This window comes from Cryptomeria japonica, chromosome 9 (assembly GCF_030272615.1).
Source record: "Cryptomeria japonica chromosome 9, Sugi_1.0, whole genome shotgun sequence".
NCBI lineage: Eukaryota > Viridiplantae > Streptophyta > Pinopsida > Cupressales > Cupressaceae > Cryptomeria > Cryptomeria japonica.
The window spans coordinates 494,840,468-494,864,135 of NC_081413.1; positions in this window are offsets into that span (position 1 = coordinate 494,840,468).

The following is a 23,668-nucleotide window of genomic DNA, read 5'->3' on the forward strand; positions in this document are numbered from 1 at the left end:
CACAGAGAGACGAGTCAGTGGGGGAGGATGATTCAGCCACACATAGCATATGTTGACTTCACACAGCTATAGAAGAGACAGTGGGATTGGAGATTAGATGTGGTGGACACCAGGATGATAGAGGAGTATGAGTGATGGTTTGCATGACAACGGCCTGTGCCATTGATAGATCCTAATATTCTGGTACCTAGGAGATAGGAGGACTTCCCACTCACTGGAGAGGAGGAGGGAGATGATGAGGATGAGGAGGATGACGAGGACGGAGGTGATGAGGATGAGGAGGATGACAAGGACGGAGGGGATGATGAGGATGACAAGGATGATGAGGATGGAGGGGATGATGAGGACGAAGGGGATGATGAGGACGAGGAGGATGAGCCAGATCCAGCCGATCAGGAGTCATTGCAGGATATACCCATAGAGGCGGAGACAACGAGCATAGAGGAGATGGAGATATGTAGGGCCACCATAGCGAGTCAGCATGATCACATTGCAACATTAGAGAGATAGAATGCTATCTTGAGGACAGAGTAGGATCAGTTCAGAGTAGAGATAGCCAGACTTATAGCAGCTTGAGATACAGCGATAGCGCAGGCATAGCAAGCAGAGTAGAGAGTGACCAAGTATATTGGGTCGATTAGGGATGCCAGTGCACGTGAGATGGCACAGATGTTGGTAGAGATCGGAGAGGAGATACACCATTGGAGGACACTATATGAGAGTGCAGTTCCACCAGAGCAGAGAGCAGTGACATATCGGTCACAGTCGAGGACAGAGAGTAGGCCATGCTCTCAAAGGTCAGCGAGTAGCATGGGGGTGAGTGGACCTAGGAGACCACCATAGCCAGGACCTGGGGCAGGAGGGACATCATCCTTGAGACATGGCAGGGATGAGGAGGATAGAGGGAGCACCCAGTGACAGAGGCACGTGCTTTGTATGACAGAGACATATGTAGTTTGACATTATGTATTCAGCCTGCGGGCCATACTTAGGACAGACAGTCCAATTTTGTACTTCGATATTGTTTGGATATATGATATGATATGCAGCTATATGATGGGATGCAATGTGTTCTGGCTTATGTTTACTTTCCATGTATGGATGGCTTATGCATTGTTTATGTACCATAGTGGAACATGTATGAATATATTTTTATGTGTTTTTTTGATGCATTTATAATATGAAATGGATAAAATGCTTGATATAATGCAAATGTACTAATCAATGAATGCAAGATGCAGCTTATGTTTTTTGTGGAGATCGGAGAACTAGACTGAACTGACTGCCCAAACTGACGGAAGAAATGTTAATAAGAAGAAATTAGACAGAGGATAGTTAGAGATGAAGAAAAACTTGCTTTCACCAATGCACAAAAGTAGGTGAGAACCTTTATTTAATGTAGCAAAGCAGATGCAGAGCATCATGGCATGGAAGGCCAGAGCTGAAATGCAACACCTTTTGCAAAAGACAGACATATCGCACACAAGGAATGAGTGAAGCATCCTAGGGTGCATACATCAAGGGTCGAGGTATGTGTGGTGTTCACAAAGCGAATGCACTTATCACAGACACCCAATGATATAGTTGCCCCAGTTTGTGACAAACATTCCACAAACAACAAACATAACAAAAAACAAAAGGGACCATGAACCATCCTGGTCACTCTAAATCACTCAGTGACATCATCGAGCAACATAGGAACATGATCGAAGCCAAAGATAAACCAATAAAAAGATAAGACTCACAAATTCAACCAAGTCAAACAAACAGTTTGATTGTCATTGTCAAAGGTGGAAAACAGGAACGATCATGCTGTCTGGTTTCAGGGAATGCGGTACCCCGTCTAAGACAGGACATAGTCTGGTTTCGAGTATACCACATCCTGTATAAGACCCATGATAGTAGTGACAGGGACAAATGATATTGATGTTGATTGATGGATATGACAAGTTTAATTAGTTTGAATGTCTGGTTTGATCGAAAAGTTCATCTGTTAATGCATGATTTCATTAAAGCACAATGTGTGATTGAGTGTCGTTGGATGTATGCTCAGCGGTCTGTCTATGCACAAAGGGTACCATTTATTGACAAAATGCAAAATGCCAAAGAAATTGTTTTTGGATTTTGATGTTTTGAAATTTTTTTGTTCATTTTTCAGGACTTTATTTGACTTTTTAGGGATTTTTTTAGGACATTATATGAATGTTTTTGAATTATTTCAGGACATTTTTTGATTTTTATGATTTTTTTAGGACATTATATGATTTTTAGAGATTTTTTCAGGACATTTTATGATTTTTTGAGTTTTTTCAAGACATTTTACAATTTGAAAGCTCCAGTAATTGATCATGATAAGGGGTGCGCACCCAATGAAATTTTTAAAGACATATACAGCGACCAGGACCAAAACATATATACAAGGACTGGAAACCTGAGTGTGCAAGACAATGATGTTGACCAACCACATGCCTGGAACATAACATTGGGTCAGGACAAGGATAAACGTGATAAAGCTACAGGGTCATGATAGATGATGGAGCAATAATCTCTTACACATGGCGCCCGTTTGCCAAGTTTTCACCATGGTACTTGCCCAAAGCACCTGTTTGCTAGGTTTTCACTAGAGGGCGAACTATTTTTCTTTACTTTTGTTTGTTTTTTCTTTTTCACTTATTATTTGATTTTTCAATTTTTCACTTTTTTTGTATTTTGTTGAGCTTTTTTAATTTTTTTTTGTATTTTTTTAGGATCATATTTGAAGAACTGCTGACAAAAAACTATGCCCAACACTTGAAAAGGTGCATGCTATTTACAGGATCGGACAAAGGTTCACCTTCTGGGGTTGCAAGCTGATATGCCCTCGAGCCATAGACTGCAGTAACTATGAAAGGCCCAACCCAGTTAGGTTCAAACTTTCCTTTGATGATGTCAGTAGATTGTGAATTCTTGGGGTTTGCCTTTAAAACCAGATCTCCCACTTCAAAGTGTCGCCCTTTGACCTTCTTATTATAAGAGCGACGGAGACGGTTTTGATATGCTTGCAAATGTGTCAGGGCTGTCTGATGTTTCTCATCTAACATCTCAAGCTGATGCAACCGAGAGACTCTGTGCATCTCATCATCAATCAAATGTTGCAGGGAAACATGCAAAGAGGGAATTTCCACTTCCAAGGGTAAAATGGCTTCCGCGCCATACACCAAAGAATAAGGTGTTGTGCCTGTAGGTGTGCGGATGGAAGTGCGATAAGCCCATAGTGTTGGATTCAACTGTACATGCCAATCTCGACCAGCATTATTAACAACCTTTTTCAGGATCTTAATGATGGTTTTATTTGATGCTTTAGCTTGACCATTACCCTGTGGATAGTAAGGACTGGAAAAATGGTGTTGGATGTGAAACTTTTCACAGAGCTCCTTGACATCTTTGTTCTTGAATGGATGACCATTATCTATGACAATTGCAAGGGGAACTCCATATCTGCAGATGATATAATTCAATAGGAATTTTGAAATTTGCACACCAATGATATAGGTCATAGGAATAGCCTCGATCCATTTTGTAAAGTACTCTGTGGCTGTAATGATGAACTTGTGTCCATTTGCAGATGTTGGGTGAATCTTGCTAATAAGATCCAATCCCCATTGAGAAAAGGGCCACAGAGATATGACAGAGTGAAGTTCTTGGGCTGGCACATGAATGTAATTTCCATGGATTTGGCATTTGTAGCATTTCTTGACAAAATCATGAACATGCTTTTCCATAGTGGGCCAATAATACCCAGCACGAACCAACTATTTAGCTAGACTCAGACCATTGAAATGGCCCCCACATATACCATCATGAACCTCGTGTAAAGTTGTTTGTGCTTCATTAGAATCCAAACACCTAAGGAGGGTGTGGTCAAAGGAACGATGGTAAAGAGTGTCAGCGATGATGACATATTTGGCTGTCTGGTAGATGAAGGCTCGACGTTGGTTAGAGGAAAGGTTAGGTGGTAAGGTTTGGGATTTCAAAAATTGATAGATGTCATTGTACCACAGGGAATCAGGACCAACAAGAACACACCTCACATTTGCTGTCAGAATTTCAAAAGAAGGGACAAGCAACTGTTCGACCAAAAATTTGCATCTGTCCATATTGTGGGGCATATTTAACATGGAAGCAATAGTTGCCATGGCATCTGCTGACTTGTTTTTCATTCTTGGAACTTGACTGAAATGAATAGCCGTACATTTTGTCTTGAAGAAATCCACCATATGCTTGTAGGGAATAAGCTTTTCATCTTTCGTTTCATAGTCATCATTCACTTGACAGATGACTAACTGGGAATCTCCATAGACTTGTAAATGTGTGATGTTCCAGTGGATCGCTACTCGGAGTCCTATGACTAGAGCTTCATATTCTGCAATGTTATTGGTGCAATGGAAAGTTATTCTGTAGGATTTGGGAATAGCATCACCTTGAGGGGTGACAAACAATATACCTACCCTGGACCCAAATTTGGTATGGGATCCATCAAAATATAACTTCCATTCATTAGAAGATGTGAGAGAAAAGACTGATTCATCTGGAAAATCCATCAATATGGGATGATCATCATGAATAGGTGCCTCTGCAAGTTGATCCGCTATGATTTGTCCTTTTATTGCCTTTCGCTCAATATACTCAATATCAAACTCACTGAGGATCATAACCCACTTTGCTAGGTGACCTGTCAAAGCTGCCCTACTAAGCAAGTATTTCAAGGGATCAATTTTTGCAACTAGCAATTTCTAATGATTTAACATATAGTGTCGAAGCTTCTGTGTTACAAAGACCATTGCTAAACATGCCCGTTCAATAGCTGAATAATTCAGCTCATAGCCCACTAGTGTCCGACTGATATAATAAATAGCCCGTTCTTTGCCTTTCTCATCCTGTTGGGCTAAAAGAACTCCCAGTGTCGTTTCAGTTGTAGAGATATACAATATGAATGGCTTCCCTTCTATAGGAGGCATTAGAATAGGTGGCGACAACAAATAATCCTTGAGAGTTTGAAATGCTGATTGACATTGCTCAGTCCATTTAAAAGTGACACCTTTATGCAATAAATGCTGGAAGGGATGACATTTGTCTGCCAATTGAGCTATAAACTAGCGGATTGACTATAACTTTCCTTGTAGACTTCTTAGTTGACGTAGATTTGAAGGAGGAGGCATATCCATTATTGCTTTAACCTTTTTAGGATCTACTTCAATGCCTCTGTGAGAAACAATGTACCCTAATAATTTGTCGGCTGTGACACCAAAGACACATTTCTTTGGGTTGAGTCTGAGCTTGTAGGTTTCCATCTGATCAAAGATGGGGCCAAGGATGGCTAGATGACTATCTCTTGTGACAGATTTGCATAATAGGTCATCAACATAGTCTTCCATCAAAGTATGCATTAAATCATGGAAAATTGTTGTCATAGCTCTTTGATATGTTGCTCTAGCATTTTTAAGACAAAAGGCCCAGCAGTAGGTACCCCAAGCACATGTGAATGCAGTCTTATGTTGATCTTCAGGAGCAATACAAATTTGATTATATCCAGAAAAACCATCCATCAATGATAGCATCTCATATCCAGCAGTCATGTCAACTATGATGTCTATATTTGGCAGTGGAAAATCATCCTTAGGGCATGCTTTATTAAGATCCCTAAAATCTGTACGGATCTGATGCCCCTAGTTACTTTGCTAACTGGTACCAAATTTGAAATCCAGTGTGCATAATCAATGGATTTGATAAAGCCCACATCTAATAATTTTTTTAGTTCTACCTTGACCAAGAGAGCCACCTGGGGATGCATCTTTCTGAGTTTTTGTTTGACGGGCTTGGCATCTGATTTTAATGGCAAGTGATGAAGGACTAATTTTGGATCAAGGTCAGGCATATCTGCATAGGACCATGCAAAACTGATCTTCTTCTCAAGAAAGAAATTGACAAAATCTATCTTTTCCTATTTTGATAGAGAAGCAGCGAAATGAATGACCTTAGGGTTGTCAAGTGTACCCAAATTTATCTCTTCGGTCATTTCCACAAGCAATGTTGATTTATCCTGACTTGATAGGGGTATGTCCAATCTTCCACCTTTGAGCACCTTAGAGAGGTTTTCACCCGCAGGTACGTCTTTTATTTTTACTTTTTCATGATCAGAGAGTGCCTTACGGTTTTCACTCAAAGACTCATTCTTTTGATTTTTTACTCTTTCTTTTTCTTTTTCATTTTTATGACTAGAAGATGGAGTTGATTCCCCAAAATATGCTGTGGAATCTAAATCAATAGCAAACCCTGCCTTATGATCACCTCATGGTATGCCTTCCCGTAGTCCAAGGAATTCTGCAATTGCTTCATCATTTTGAAAACAATCTAATGTGAGTGGTTCTTGTTGGTCATGTTGGATAAGCTGAGGATAGACAAGGGGAATGTCATCATCAATTTTAAGGAGAGAGAGGGCCGAGATGGTAAAGATGTAAACGTCTGTGGTATCACTGTCCGAGCTACTAGTATCTGATTCGGAGCTTGGGTCCCAAAATGACTCTATCCAAGCATTAGGGCATGTTTTAGGAGGGGGAGTTATTTCATGTTTGTATTCCACGAGTAAATCATCAGGGTCAAGGAAAATATTGTCAAGGGCATAGGAGCTAGAAGAAATGGAACTCCACTCCCATTCATTGGAATCAGTTTCGGGTCGGGTATCCTCAGGTGTTGTTTCATCATCAGAGTCATGCCCCTTTCTACACGTGGTCACTTTGGTAGATGAGGGTCTAATTCGCAATGGTACAAAACCTAACCCTAAAGTTGGAGGTCGCATCTTGGGTATAATAGGTTCTAGTCTTCCGTTCTTGTCAGGGCCCAAGCCACTATAGCCATCATATCCCTTTTTCTGTAGCATAGTAAACCCTTTGACATACCGCTCCACTATTAACCTGACAGGTGGTGTCTCAGTGGGATCCTTATAAAGCCAGTCTATGACATCATCATCCAAAGTTTCCTTGTCAAGTTCACCCCATCTGGTAAATGTAGTGGGGGGCTGATATTGAATGACTATCTTAGGTTCCTTTTGCAACAAATGTGGTTTGCCATGTGATTTTGGAGATATTGGTAAATTCCCAATGAGGAATGTTTGAGCCATTGAATACTCTCCGCATCCTTGGTCCTGTCTCTTCAATTTTCCTTTGACAACATCTAACAATTCATTAGGATCCACATAATTATGTGAGTGGGCCTCTCTATTGACTGGGACTTGTTGCTTCGGGGAATCTTTTAGATTAGCACAAAATTGAAATGAATTAGGATCTCCTAGAATTGTTATCTCAGTCCCATTGTAAGGATATTTTAAACAATGATGATAAGTAGATGGAACTGCTTTCATTGCGTGGATCCACAGATGACCAAGAATCATATTGTAAGGGAGATCAAGGTCTAAGACCTGCAGGAAAGTGTTTTCTATCACTAGACCAACTCTGATAGGCAATGAAATTACCCCTTTAGATGGACGCTCAGCATCATCATATGCTTTGATTGTAATTCTTTTGGAAGAATCAATTTCATTTTCTGTATAACCAAGACCAATGACTACCCTCAAGGTACAGATGTTAAGACCTGCTCCGCCATCTATCAAACACGTCAAATCTTACAATTATGGACAAAGACTTTGAGATGTAAAGGATCATTATGAGGGAGCTTATCAGGAGAAATATCATTATCAGAAAAGGCGACATGTTGGGAAACAACTAGATGTCCAATTTGGGCTTGAAACTGGTCAACATCAATGTCTGTCGGGATAGTGGACTCAATTAAAGCTTTATCTAGGACTGCATGATGCATAGGGGATATTTTCAACAACTCAAGAATTGATATTTGTGCAAGTGTCTTCCCCGGATGATCTAGGAGATTATATTGACTCATAGGAAATAATTTGGGAGGAATTGCAGAAGCTCCTTTTAGGACTATTTTGGATCGACGAGTGGTGACTATGCAAGTAGGATCATGTCCCTTTATTCTTATGGTGGAAAGATACTCATTGGATGCTCGAAAACAATTGATGACATTGTTATAACCAGTTTTGGCGTAATTAAGATTCGCTGTTTGGGTAGAGTTTGAAGAAGATGCTTTACCCTTGTCATGATCAAGCAAAGGAGTTTTGAAAATTGTATGATCAGTGTTAGAAGTCACATTGGGTGGGTCTACCTCAATTACTCCTTGATCTAACAAGTCTTGAATCATATGTTTCAATTGAAAACACGATGCGGTTTTATGTCCTTTTGACCGATGGTATTCACAATATGCATTATCATTCCACCAATGCGGCTTTACCAATGGTTTTGCCTTGATATCTGGTAACTTGATAAACTTTGCTTGTATTAATTGTTTCATTACTGACTCAATAGGCTCTCCTAATGGCATAAACTGTTGAGGAGGCCCATCCCTTGATCAGAAAGGTTTTCATTGCTGGTTTTGTTGCCGACCTTGTTGTTGATTATATTGTTGAGTGTATTATTGATTATGTTGTTGGTATTGCAGCTGTTGAGTAACATTGCTTGTTGGTGTTTGATTTTGTTCCATAGTTGACATATTAGGAGCACTCAATTTCTTGATTGTGAATGGGGGTTGATTTGCATTCACTGCTCTTGCGTCAACAACTCCATCATTAGTGACATTCTTGTTTTTGTACCAAAATCTATTTCTGTCCCCTGAATTGTTTGTATTGTCACTGTCTTTGTTGAGCTTAATGATTCCCTTAGCTACAAGAGCAGTTTCAATGTTCATCCCTTTCTTAATGAGTTTCTCAATGGTACTGGGACTTTTCAATTTGAGTTCATACATCATTTCTGGGACCAAATTTTGAATAAATTATTTCACTTGTTGTTCTTCAAGTATATCTAGGGAAGAACAACTATACAAGCTTCCCCATCATTGCAAGAAAGTCACTGATGGTTCACCTTGCTTTTGCTTGGTGTTGCATAAATCTGACATAGTCACTTCACTGTCAATGTTGAATGCGAAGTGAGATATAAACTTTTGAGCCAATTCCAACCAATTCTTTATATTCCCTGGAAAATGTGAATACCAATCCATGGCTTGTCCCATGAGACTTCATGCGAACAAGCGCATCAAATATGTTTCATAATAACTCACTTCAGTACATGCTGTGAAAAATGCTCGAATGTGGTCTTTTGGATTGCCATTCCCTTTATATTTCTCAAAATTAGGTGCCTCAAAATGCTTAGGGAAGGGAGGCATGTACAAGCTCTTGTCAAATGGATTAGGACATAAATCTTGATTTGTGTACAATTTCTTTGTTCCTTTGGTTTCCAATGTGTCGACTTGTTGTTGCAACTTCTCAAGCTGTTGTGCAAATGTGTCAAGTATCGAAGATTTTGGAAGTTCCTCATTCGCTCTTGGGTGTACTCTTTGTCGATACATCCTGCTCTCCATTGGCTGTTGATGCTCAGAAATTGTTGTCTTTGGTGTCTCTAGAATATAAAGGTCTTGATATAGCTCTTCTTGCTATGGTTGTTCCATGCCTTGACATTGACCTTGTTGTTGTGCTTCTTGTGGTGGAATCATGATTGGTAGCCTTGGTTGATATTGCAATTGAGGGTGTTGTTGATATTGCATAGACGTCAATTGTGGTTGTGAAGTATGATAACTTGTTTGTCTTGGCACATATTGAGGCACATGTTGTTGTTGATGCTGACGAATCAGAAGTTGCTGACTTTGTGCCAATTGTTGTTGTCTCGATGTAACTCCCATCATTTGCAAAAAACTTTGTTTGGGAGGTTTTTGTTGTTTCTCCTTGAGATGGGGTATGACACTCAGATTTGCTTGTTGTGTTGTTTGTCCAATCCACTATGGTGGTTGCAAGTTTGAATTAACTTGTAATGGTGCAAAAGACACCACAACATGTTGTTGAATGCGATATTGTTGTTGTTGTGCATTGCTTGTTTGCGCATTCGATTGTGCCTTTTGTGTATTACTCAATTGTTGTAACATTTGTTGTTGGTGCAAACCACTAATTTTAGCTCTTTGTGTTGCCATTATCGAAGGATCTGTCACAATATTTTGCATAACAGGTACTTGAGTATTTAGCAAATATATTGAACTTAATGGGACATAGGAACTTTGTTGCATTGTGGAATTGTTTTGGACATTGGTAAGATCAGGCATTCCAGTCGTAAATCTTTCTTGCATCTTAGATTTTGATCCACTTGTAATTATTTGAGGAACCATTTCTTGTTGAGGGACAGCTGTCAATATTTGTGTGGCCTTCATTTGATCTCGTGTAAAAGGTGTTGTATTAAATAACGGATTATTTATTGTTTCAAATGGTGACTTTTGTGGAATAGTCACTGTCAACATTTTTGAAGCACGTTTACTCATCAAGGTGTGTTGAGTTTCTTGTTGCACATTTTCTTCGTTTGGATGTGGAGAGAAACTTAACAGCTCATCGCCTTGTTGTTTTTGCACATTGATTTGTTCACTTGAGGAGGTCACATTACTCATCATGTCAAGATATTTTTGTGGGAACATCTTAAAGACCTTGTTCAAGAATTTATCCATCTTTTTTGTCAACTTAGGATCTTTAAGGAACATATCAACATCATCGGAAGCATCGGAATCTGATGAAGAATCTAGTAAAATATTTGGATTTGTTTCTTGTTGAATGCCTTGATCTGAACCAAATCCTTGTGAAAGAGTTTGTTCCTCATGTAATGTTTGAATTTCATGTTGCAGGTTCGGTTGATTCCAATCAAAGGGTGCATTTCCTCTTGGTGTTGGTGGAACACTCCCACATCCCAGTTTCATGGGTACAAACACTGGTTCATATAATGGAGGTGGTCCAAGTTGAACCATTCCATATGGTGGTAATTATGTATTTGACGAACTTTCAATTTGTACTGTTTGATTAGTTTGAGACTGTGAGTTTGATATGTTGTCAATGGGTTGATATGTTGGTTCACCCATCTTCGTAGATTTTGACCTTGTTTCAACAGGCATGTTACTATGCAAATGGAATTTTTAAAGGATGATGTATGATATGCAACTAAATGTGAATTAAATAGACGAAAATGCAATCTATGGAAAGAATGCAACCTATGTTTTCGGTTGTTTTTCAAGATTTTGACAAACTTTTTGGAATGCAAATCTAAAAATGAGACCCTTAGGAAATTGAAATGACGTCTAGACCTCAAAGGACAAAAGGACCAAGTGACAAAAGGACAAAATGACAATGTCTCCCCTATATGCTTGGATACTAAGCTAGGTTTGACCAAATGATATTGATCACAAAAAGGCAAAAGTTTGATAAGGTCTAGACTTCCTAACAATGACTTAGGGTTTATTCAAAGATTTGGATTACTCAAGTATGACAAAACCTAGTTTTTGAGACTACACTCAAGAAATAAATGATTATGACAATGACTTAGGATATGATATGGAAATGATGTAAGGATATGGTATGACAATGCAATGATAAGGAAATGCGAAGACCAATGACTTGGAATATGCGAAATGCAACTTATGCAACCTAAATGGAAACCTGTCTTGGATATGACAATGAAATGCAAACTTAGGGAAAATGATCTTGGACCTAAGTGCAAAATGAGGACGCTTGCAATGAAAAGGTCTAAAATGAAAGGAGATGACAATATGCCATAGGACCTAAATGGGACTATGCAAAACCTAGCCTAAAGTGACATGAATTTTGAAACAAAGACATTTAATGTGTTGACAACCATGTTCAAATGTTGGATGAATATTTGGACAAATTTGGACCTTTGTTCGGATTATGTTTTGAGTTGAATGTCGTTGATTTTGAAAATCCAAGTTGATTATGAGCACTTTTTTGAAATCTTTTTTTTAATTTAACCTTTGACAATCATGGAAAACAGAATGTTTGTTTGACTTATACTCAAGACAATCAAGCATATTTACAACAAATCCTATGGATGGCAAGGGCAATATCTATTGAATCCTCTAACCATAAAATACAACACTTAGCCGGATAGCTAGACGCTTGGTAGCACTGGCTCCCCCTTACAATGCACTCACTTCTCGGGCATACCAAGCTTCGAGTTCAAGGGGCATCACTTCCCAAGAACTTGCTATCTCTAACTAAGGAGTACATGAGAGGTGTCTTTAGCATGCGTGTATCACAACACTTGAGCCAACAGATAGAAGGATTTTGGCCTCTACAAACAAAAGGTTCTAGTAAGGGCATCCGTTCGGGTGGGTATTGATTCGGCGAATAAATCGTCGCAATGCCATTCCAGCACCCATTGTCTACAAATTTCGTTGCATCCACTATTATTTAGAGTGGTTCAGAAGAGCTTGGTTTTAGCCCATCACCACTTAGGGTCGTTCCCTCTCACCAATGCCTGTGCAAAGTGCCAGGCAAATCGGGAGGCAGGCCCAATTCTAAGGGTTAAAACATGAAATCAAACTAAAAGTAATCAAAGCATGCATGGTGTTCATTAACCTTTAGGAAACTAAATGTGCAACTACTTTAAAAATCACATGCAAGATGTTTTAATTGAAGTCTTTGACCGCGTCTGGCATAAGATTTGTTAGTAGTTTCATTCTTAGTCTTCGTCACACGTAATGCCAAGGTGCTGCACAGAGAATCAATACCAAAGAAAACCAGAATATGAAAATAAAGTAATTTGCAAGTAAAAAAAATTGGTTTCACCTTTGTTTCTGGCCTTACACAAGTGCAGAATGTCTCAACACAGGTGCAGAATGCCTTGACACAGGCGCAGATCCCTCCTACACAGGCGCAGAAGTGCCCAGAAGCCCTGAATTGCCCTGTTTCTTGGGTTTTTTACCTGCAAATCAACTCAAAAGCACTCAAAAACACAGTTAAGGGGTTAGTTCACATCGGGTTCACCAAGAAATGTAGATAGGAATTTGGAAACCATCAAAGCAAATAGGAATTTAGACTAGCTCAATCACAAAAACTAGATTGCAATGATAAGAAATCCTAAAAACATTCAATAGAGATATGAAAACAAGACATTCAAATCAAATGCAAACCAATCAAATGCAAACCATTACAAACGTGAATATCTCCTCCATAATTATCCATTGTCCTTCTTTCTCCTTCAAATTGCTTTGTTTGTGGATCTCACCTACAAATGCAAAGGCATTGTATGAAAGCAAGATGAAATGGCAGCGTAAGGATACTAGAAGCGTGATTGATTCTTTGAAAATGTGATTAGATCGATTCGAAAATGTAATTCATTGGGCCCCTTTGATTGAAGAAATTCATCCAATTTATAGACAAATTGGAGAGATGACAAGATTAGCATGAAGAGATTTGAAAGGAAATCTCAAATCAAAAATGACAACATATGACAAATTATGACAAGATTGACATGCAAAATTGATTGATTGACAAATTATGACAAATTATGACAAGATTGCTATGCAAAATTGATTGATTGACAAATTATGACAAGATTGAAATGTCATTCCCAAGAAATTAGGGGAAAATATTAGAAAAATAAGAGAAAAAAGAAAATTAGATGAATTGGAAATTAGGAAATTAGAAATTGATGAAAATTAGGTAAATTAATTAATAATTTTTCATTGATTAATTAATTCACAAAAAGAGGGGGAATTAATTAGCCAATTAAATAAAAATTTAATTGTGACAAGAAGACTTAGGATAAATAAATAAATTATTTAACCTAGAGGGAAAATGACAAACAAGATTAAATGAATAAATCATAAAATCCTAGAAGATGAATTAGAAATGCAAGGACGACAATTAGGTCTTGCCAAAAGATAATTGATGCAAGGTCGATTTGTTCATGATTCAGACTGACAAAGGACCAATGTTGATAAATGATTGAGATTGGTTGACAAATTGACCAATATTGACAAAGAGATCAAATTGATAGGCACCAATTGACGAGGAGCAATGACTATTTGATCGAAATTGACATGATTGAAAAGGACAACGATAGATGACGAATCGATCGCAAAATGACAAGATTGACCAAGACAAGGATCGATGACGAATTGATTGCAAGATGGTGAGATTGACAAGAGGACAAGGATCGATGACAAATTGATTGCAAGATGACAAGATTGACAAGGGGACAAGGATCGATGACGAATTGATTGCAAGATGACAAGATTGACAAGAGGATAAAACCCTAATTCCATCATCGATTAGGATTGACGATGTCCAAAATGATGATAAATGAGCACGCACATTGATGCGATAGGATAAGATCAACCAAAATCATGACTAAAGATTGTTATCAACAAGATCAAATGCGAAAGTGATAAACATGAGGAATGCAGAAGAAGGACTCGATGCTCGCAAATGATAAAGACCAAGTGTGCAACATAGAAGAAATGTTAATGCGACGCAAAAACCCTAAAATAAGGCAATGCACAAATGTTAAAGTATGACTCCGCAAGCGTTGATCATTTTTAGACGTCTACAGATACTATGACTATGGATAATATCAATGCTCCCTCAGTTTCTTATTCTTGCTCAATAATTTGTGATAATGATGTTTCCAACATTGAGGTTGTTAAGGCAACACCCACTATTATCAATCATGCCTTTAGCATGCTTTAGGATCAACTTGATTCCAAGAATGACCTTACTAGGAATAACCCTCTATTTGAGGGCTCTGACGGAGATGGGTTTTCTTTAGTTATTGGTCTTGCCAACTCTGGGGAGCCCACAGATTAGCAACATATTCCTGAGTGCCTTGCCCATGGGGATGGAGATGGATTTAGTACTGATGGTGAGGGCCCCTTCATGGAGGTCAGAAGGAAAAGGGGAAGACCCCTGGGAATTAAGAAGAGTTCCCCCTATCCTAAAAAGATGGACAATAAAAGTGAGCTTCCTAAGTGTTTTAGCAATTTTAAGACTACCAAGGACTCCTCCTCCTAATATTTTCCATGGATTTGAGCCTCATTTCCTAGAATATAAGGGGTCTTGAATCCCTTGATAGAAAGAATATAATCAGAAGATTTTAAAATCAACATAAGAATCTGGACATCCTCCTCTTACAAGAAGTTAAAGCTACCAAGTTCATGCTTGAGGTCAACCTCCAATTTGTTTGGAAAAATACCCTGCAATTCACCACTAACCATGATAAGGGGCGAGGTGGAGTTGTTGTGGTAGTAAGTAAAAAATGGGCATCCAAGATTGCAGATAGTGGATGTTCTCCCTGTAATAGACTTGCCTAGGTTATCCTTGATATGGAAGATTCCACGGTAAGTATTTTCTCTGTATATGCTCCCAATGACTACAGGGAGAGAATTGGCCTATGGAAGTGGATGACCTACCTCCCAAACATCCCTTTGATACTAGGTAGGGATTTAAACATGATTTAGAGCCCATAAGATAAAAGTGGAGGTCTGCCGCTAGAATGGAAGAGTGGAGAGAAATTTTTTTGCAATAGAATGAAAGGCAAGCTACATCTCTTTGATCCTTTGGCAGGGAAGAAAAAGGATTATAACAATATCTATTTCACTTGGTGCAACACTCGACAAGGGTCTAAAATAATCTACTCCAGATTATATTAGTTCTATGCTAACTTCTCTACTTGCTCCTTTGATTGGGATCCAGATGGATGCACCATCAAAGTAATTCCTTTTACTCTTTCTGATCACCACCCTATTTTGAGCCGTATTTATGTTAACTCTCCCCTATCTCGAAACAATCTGAGGCCTGATAGTTTTAATCTCAACATCAAGCTCCTATAGAACCAAGAGGTTCAAGATGCTTTGTTTATCATCATATAGCTTAATAAATGGAACCTTCAGAGTGCTTCGTCTATTGAAAGATGGAACCAAAATGTTGTTAGTTGGATAACCCTTTGTCAAACCTTGGGCACTAAATTTTCTAAAGATGGTAAAAAATTTGAAAGAGAACTCATGGATCAACTCCTTATCCAGAAGGCTCTACTTCAAGATGATCCTCATAATGTTGATCTCTCCCTTGCAGTCTCCCATACCCGTGATAAGCTTGGGAACTTGCAGCATAAGAAAGTTCAAGGTGCCAAGGTCCATGTTAGGATCAACTGGTTGCAATTTGGTGATACAGTCTCCAAATTATTTTTCAACATGCTCAGCCACAAGGAGTTCAAGGAGAGAATAGACATAATCTGGGATGAAGATAAGGAGCTAACAGAGACATAAGATATCAAGCAGGAATTTCTCCTATATTATGATAGGCTCTTCACCTCAAAATGTGACTCCTCACTCAATAGAGATGCCCTTGAAAAGTGTAGAGATCTTATTCCTACGAAAATATCTAATGTTGATGCTATTATGCTTAGTAAGCCTTTCACCCATGAGGAGATTAAGAGAACAATTAATAACATGAGCAATAACAAAGCCTCCAGGTCGGATGGGCTTCTTGTTGAATTCTATGTATCCAACATTGAGTGGATTGCGGAGGATTTTATCTAATTATACAATGAAGCCATTAACTCTAGTACTTTGGTTCCTGAGATCAACATAGGAGTTATCAAATTAATACCTAAATATGGGGATAAATCCCTCATAAAAAATGGAGACCGATTACTCTACTCAATGTTTCTTACAAGATTCTTTCTAAGGTGTTAGCCCTTAGACTGGAAAGTCTCCTCCCACTTATTGTCAGCAACACTCAGATAGGATTCATCAATGATAGATATATCCTTGAAAATCTAATTACTAGCTAGGAGGCCATGCACTGGGCTCAAGACACCCAACAACACATTGCTATGTTCTTAATTGACTTCGAAAAAGTATATGATAGGGTGGAGTGGGGTTTTTTGATCATGATGCTGGAAGCATTTGGATTTCCTAAAGACTTCTACCATATGGTATCTGTCCTACTTAGGGATGCTTTGACCCAAGTGGAAATTAATGGATCATGGTCACAAGCTATTTCCCTTAGTAGATACAGCAGGCAGGGTTATCCCCTAGCCTCGACCCTCTTTGGGATTGCCTCTAATGCCATATTCTATTTATTAAGGGAGTCTTCTCTCTCCCCTGGGGTGAAAGACATTAGTTTTCTGAACAACATAGACTTGGTGAATGTACAGTTTGCAGATGATACAACTTTCTTCCTTGAGCTAGAAGAAGAGAACTTTGCTTCTCTACTCCACAAGCTAAAAAAAAATTGTGATGCATCTGGGGCCAATATCGCTTCCCCTAAGTCTACACTATTGGGTTGAAATAATCCCCCCCTTTGGCTCTCCAAATTTGAATTTCAGTGGGGTGGTCCCTCCAAACAGGTTAGATATTTGGGGATTATGTTTGCTATTAACCCCTACCTTAGAGAGATGTGGATTTGGATCAGGAATAAAATTGAAGGAAAATTGAACAAATGGAATAATTCCTACCTTTCCCTATTGGGTAGATTTCAAGTATGCCATTTTTTTTTCCTCTTATAGCTTGTATTACTCCTTTTGTGTGGATGTTTAGCAATTATCAAGTTAAGGAAATCCAAAAGGCCATCAAAACCTTTCTCTATTCGGATGGTAAAGGCAACAAAAAATGGCATTCAGTCAAATGGCAGTGGTGTTATCTTGGAAAGAATATGGGTGGTCTTGGGTTGAAGGATTTGAAGCTTCAAGGTATTGCACTTGCTGCTAAATGGATTTTTCAAGCCATGGAAGGTGAAGAGCCTTGGAAGGTCCTAGTTAGAAACAACATCAAAATCTATGTTCCCAAGAAGGCTAAATCTTGGAAATTTCTCCCCTTTGTTGACTTGGTTGCTGGCAGATTTCCTGTCTCCCCTTTTGGATCCTTTGTATTTAAGTCTATTTGGAAGGCTTGGGAGTATGTTAGACACCTAATTGCTAATAGTGGGATTTGTGGCCAAGATAATACTATCTGTTGTGAGAAATCTATCTGGTAGAACCTCATGAATAAAGACAAGTCATTGGCCCTTGTCCAAGAATGCTCAACAAGGAGTTGAGCTCTTAAAGGCATTAAGAGCTTCAGTGATATCATTTGTAATGGGGCTCTGATCCCGTGGTGTGATCTTTCTCAAAACTTCCTTATCCTACCCTCTAACTGGAGGATATATGTTATGCTTAAAAATGCTTGCAATAGTGTGGACCTATCTAGGCCATATGTGCTGAGGGATGACAAGTTTCTCTCATACACATGGGTGAATGGGTCACCACTATGCCAACTCACTGCTAAAGTCATTTATAATTCTCTATTGGCTAATGATGATCTCATACTCCATGATTAGAATGTACAGGGTACTAATGTGGATTGGCAGAAAGTGTTTGAGTTTCATTAGCATTCTATTATCTCTCCTAAGCTTAAATGTTTTAAATGGTTGTTTATTCTACACAGACTGCCTATTAAGGATATTCAGAAAAATTTGCCTATTTGTGATACTTGCAGAACTACTGAAAATGTTAAGCATATTTTCTTTGATTGTTTTTTTGTCAGAGAGGTTTGGAACATGTTTGGTATTAACTTTGATAAAATTATCTCTTTCTATGATGTTCTTAATGGATTTATCAAGGGCGTGAAAAAAGATGTTAATTATTTTTGGTCTGTCCTATCTTGTGAAAATCTTTGGACTATTTGGAAGTTTTTCAATGAGGCTAAATTTTAAAATAGGGGTAGGGTGCTTACTGAGTCTCTCAAGAGACTCATTTTTCACAATGTTGGAATGCAAGTTACTTTGGTCATGTGGCTCTCTGTGAAGAATTTTGAGAGATTCATTAAGGAGGGCTCGGTATAGGTCTACCTGTCAGAGCTTTCCCATGGCTACACTTGGCCAAATTCACTAATGAGAGGTCACTATTTGTGAGTGCATTGGAAGCCTGTGTCAAAGAGATCAATGATAAGAGGCAAGTCGACTTGCAGCAACAAATACTTGACAAAGTACCTATTATGGTCCAGGATTCCAGGACACCCATTTGGATGGAAGGCCCAAGGGGTTGGACCTCTTGGATTGACAGATAGAGAAATTTTAGTGATGTGTATCTATGTTGATTGGATGTTACATGATGCCTAGCATAGTTTTTCTTCTATGTATCTTATTTTGGTATGACGCCATGCTCATTGGTATACTACCATGTTACTATATTTTTGTTGTTGTTATGCAATCTATTATGCTATGTAGATAAACACTATACTTTGTCTAGGATAGCCTCGTAATCTGACTGTGATGATTACAGTCTATTTGACAATCTGAACCACGGTGATATTTTTTTGTAAGATGTTTGGTTTCCTTATATTTAATATAAAAAAGAGTCCTTGAGTTAGTGCAAGTGGCTCATTATTCCACATCAAATTCCATCAGATACACCTACACTCAACATAGGATTTCAATATGAGGAAAATGCCTCATGATTCTAAATAAGAGGTCTGACTTTGTTCCAATATTTCCAAATGCTAATAAAAATTGGTGATCCAATGACCTTAACTTTAAAATTATTGAACAAAACATCATACACATGCAATTCATTTCAAGATTTAACCCTTTTTGGTTTAGAGAGAGCCAAACTATTTCTAATAAGAAGTTTCCAAGGCTCATTACATTTATATACTTTCACAATCCATTTAATAACTAAAGGAACCCCCTAGACCTTAAGGTTCCTAAGCCTCAAGCCACCCAGAATTTTAGGAAAGAAACACCAAGACCAATTGAGTGCATGTCTTCTACCCTTGCCAAAACCATTAAACCAAATAAATTCTCTCAAAATTTTCTACAAGTTTTCAAAATGGTAATTGGCAAAAATCAAAGTGGAAGACCAAAAATAGCATGAAAGGCCAAAACTTTTTGAACTACCTAAATTCTACCTACCAAAGAGTGGAAATGAATATGCAATTTGTGGTGTTTTTTATTAATTTTTAGAAATAAACATTCTCACATTTCCTTCAAAATAGGATAACATCAAATGGGATTTCACAACCTTGTTAGGACCTAGCCACTACCAACTTTAATCTTTTAGCCACTCAGGAGGATCATCAACCCAACTAAGGATAACGGACTTCTCACTAGAGATTTTATCTTTAGTTTCCAAACAAAAAAAACTCTAATTAGTTCAAAACATTATCAAAATTATCGTTACTCATTTTGACAAATACAGTTGTATCATCTACTAATTAGGCGATTAATGTCATTGATAAAAGGACATTAAAAGAGTTATTAGTACATAGTGCAAAGCATGAACTGCTAGAACATAGAGCGAATGAGTAATAGGAAAACCTTTCTTGATTGATCTTTGTAGTTGGATGGGGTCAGTATGTTCACCATTGATATCAATCTAAGTAGAAGATTCCTTAAGCAAAATATTAATCCATCTATAAAATTTTAGGGCGAAACCAAAATTCTTAAGCATGCCAAGCATAAAGGACCATTCTATTCTATCATAAACCTTTTCAAAGTCCAATAAGATCATATAAAAATTATACTTAATATGGTTATCCCAATGCATACCCTCTCAACTTGTGATCATTTTCTCAAGAACATAATTACCTTAATTAACCCAATTTGAGTACCCAATACCACCTTTCATAACATTTCACCTAGCCTAATAGCTTATGTTTTAGCCAAAATCTTATTAGACACATTGAGTGAGGTGATTGGTTTTTAATTTTTTAATAAGATTTCTATCTCCCACTTTAGGAATAAGTTTAATTATTCCTCTATTGATATTCATTACCAAAGAACTAGTAAGGAATGCTTCATTATATACCTCAATTGATTCCTTCCAAATATAATCCAAATTAGCCTTGTAAAATTTTATAGGAAGACCATCTACGCAAGGTTCCTTACCATTCTTGAAATATTTGATTATATTAATTAATTATTCCTCCAAAATATCCTTCTACAAAGCTGAAACATCATCTAGAAAAATGTTTAAAGGAATAATTCTCTTTTAAAATTATCTAGCCTAAGAAGTTTTATCATTCTCATATGAAGAAAACAAGATCTTGAAAATAGAAAAGAAAGCTTTCTTCATAAAATGACTACCACTAGAGGAGAAACCATGAAATTTAATGGGACCAATCCTCTCTCTATCCTACTTTTGTCTAATGATCTATTGAAAAAATATTTTGACCCCTTGTCTCTCTTATGTAACCAAGTCATTCTAGCTCTTATTCTAACCTCTTGGTGGTTATAATTTTGATTTTTCCTTAGTAGACTCCTGGTTCTAATAACCTTATTTTCAATAGTCAAATTACCATTGTTCCTTTTAAGTTCTCCCACAAGACATGGAAGCATCTCCTAAAGAAAATACTCAATCTTTCTCCTATTAATGACTTTATTTTTTCCCATAATACTAAACAAATTCTCCACTCTAATACCCTTGAAACAATCAATGCCATTAAGGAGAGATGTATTAAGCATGTAGTAGGAGGGAAAACACCCTCCTAGGACCAAAATTGCTCAAACCACACTCCACACAAGCCTCAATTGGTGAGTGCTAAGACATAGAGGTAGGGGAAACCAATACTACCCTACCTTTATCATTGTGTTTAAAGGAGAAAAAACCTTTATGAGCATAGACTCTACACAATATAGAGTAGATTCTCTTATTTTGTGATTGATTATTGCACTAGGTGAACCAAATATCCTTAAATTAAGTTTTTTTTACTATTTCGAAGGAGTCAACTAGAAAAATAGATCTTTTCATCCTAGACCAAAATATAGCTCATTACCTTTCCAAATTTCATCCTTACCACCCACCTTATCCTCCTTATACTCCAAAATGTTAAATTCTATAGCAATGAGCCAATGAAATATAGGAAGGTTAGAAGCCATTCAACACCACAGTTTACTTCTTTCATTGAATCATTTGAATCATATATGGAAGAAACCCCAAAAGTATTTGAATCACCAATCTCTAGAGCAACCCAAACAAATCTTTTGCATGGAGAAGTACCCTAATCCATAAGAGATTTGGCATAGCTAGATTTATTGAGGGTGGTATAACCACACCTACCTTTCTCATGAAGAGTAAAAAAGGATTTTGTAGATTTATAGACAAAACTTGTAACATAGTCCTTTCAAACCCGACAACTTTAACTTTTTTCAAACACAAAAATTTAGCCTAGGTCTACCCTTACAAAGAATTTAAGTATGTATTTTCTCTTAGGGGACTCAAGACCCCTAACATTCCAAGTGCAAATATTAAGTCTCATGAACTATTGGAGGGGCTTCTAATTTTTGTACAATAATTCAAAACATTGGGGGCTTCTTCCTTAATAGGGACTTAGTCCTCTTTTCCTTTCTTACCATTCTTTCTATCAGTCTTAGAACTAAGAGACCTCTCTATTTGTTTCCTTTTTTTTTTAATTTTACCTTTGATATATTTTGACTCCCCCTAAGTAATCAACGCTAAATTAGATTTATATATAGAGTAAAGAAGATTAAAATAATTTAGTTGATGACTAGCTTTCCCATTCCATTAAGGGGGAAACGACCTAAGGTCTTTGGAGAATCGGTAAATTTAACAAAATTTGTTTATGGTCAAAGGAACCATTTTTATTATTCTAAAATTATTCACCACACACCCTTATAGTTTTCATAGTCATTTACTGAGAATTTTTAGAGCAGAGATTATCAAAGGGCATATTTTTAGGGTGAATAATATCTAAACCCATTTTGGAAGGAATATCCTTATTAGAAGAAGTCATTTCCAAGGCTTTAAGCATAATAATATCCCCATCAAATAGGGGGTAAAATAAAGAGATTAAGGCATTATTACCCTCAATTGGCCATGTAGTTGATTGGGGGATATCCACCATACTACTATCATTGTTTAATTCTACACCAACTTGAGCATTCAAATACCTATTAGGGTTAACAACATTAGACTTAACAACAATATCACCAATACCCATTTGTTCAAGAAACATTACAAGTGTTGATAATATTTTCATTTACCATTTTCTCAGAGAAGACATTATTATAAAGAATAATTAAATTCCCATTATTATTGCCAAATGTTTATTCTAATCAATATTGTTAAGAAAACCAATATTATTCACAAAAACCTTTGAACAATATTTCCTCAAAATTTTATTTCTTTAATAGATAAGAGTTTAAATAACCCAACAATTCCAACTCACAAGATACCACTTTTGATTCAAACTAAATAGAAACAATAACATGAATGCCAATAGGAGGAAGCAAAAAAATTAACACTCTTGCATTCAAATGAGGCAGAGTAACTCAAAATTCCTTTACTTGTAACACATTTCCCAAATGTTAAGAAAATTTAGGATAAATTTCCGTAATTGAGGAGGAACCTTCCTTATTTATAACCATCTTGGGGTAGATTTAGCAACAAACTCATCAATTTTATCCTCAGGTGACCACAAAATCGTTCAGAACATAGTTTGACCAAAATTCCAAAACTCTTTATTAAGGACTAGATATATTACATGCCACAGATTTTTAAAATACCACTGTAGACACCCAAAATTGTCCAGTCTAATTAAATAAATATTTTATTTATTTAATTATCTAAGCTTAATTCTTCTATTAATTAAATAAATCTTTATTTATTTAATTAATTCATTTATCCTCTTCTAGCCTTATTTCTCATTTAAATAAATACATTTATTTATTTAAATTATCCTTTTCCTAAATTAAATAAATATTTTATTTATTTAATTATCCCACTTCTTCTATTAATTAAAT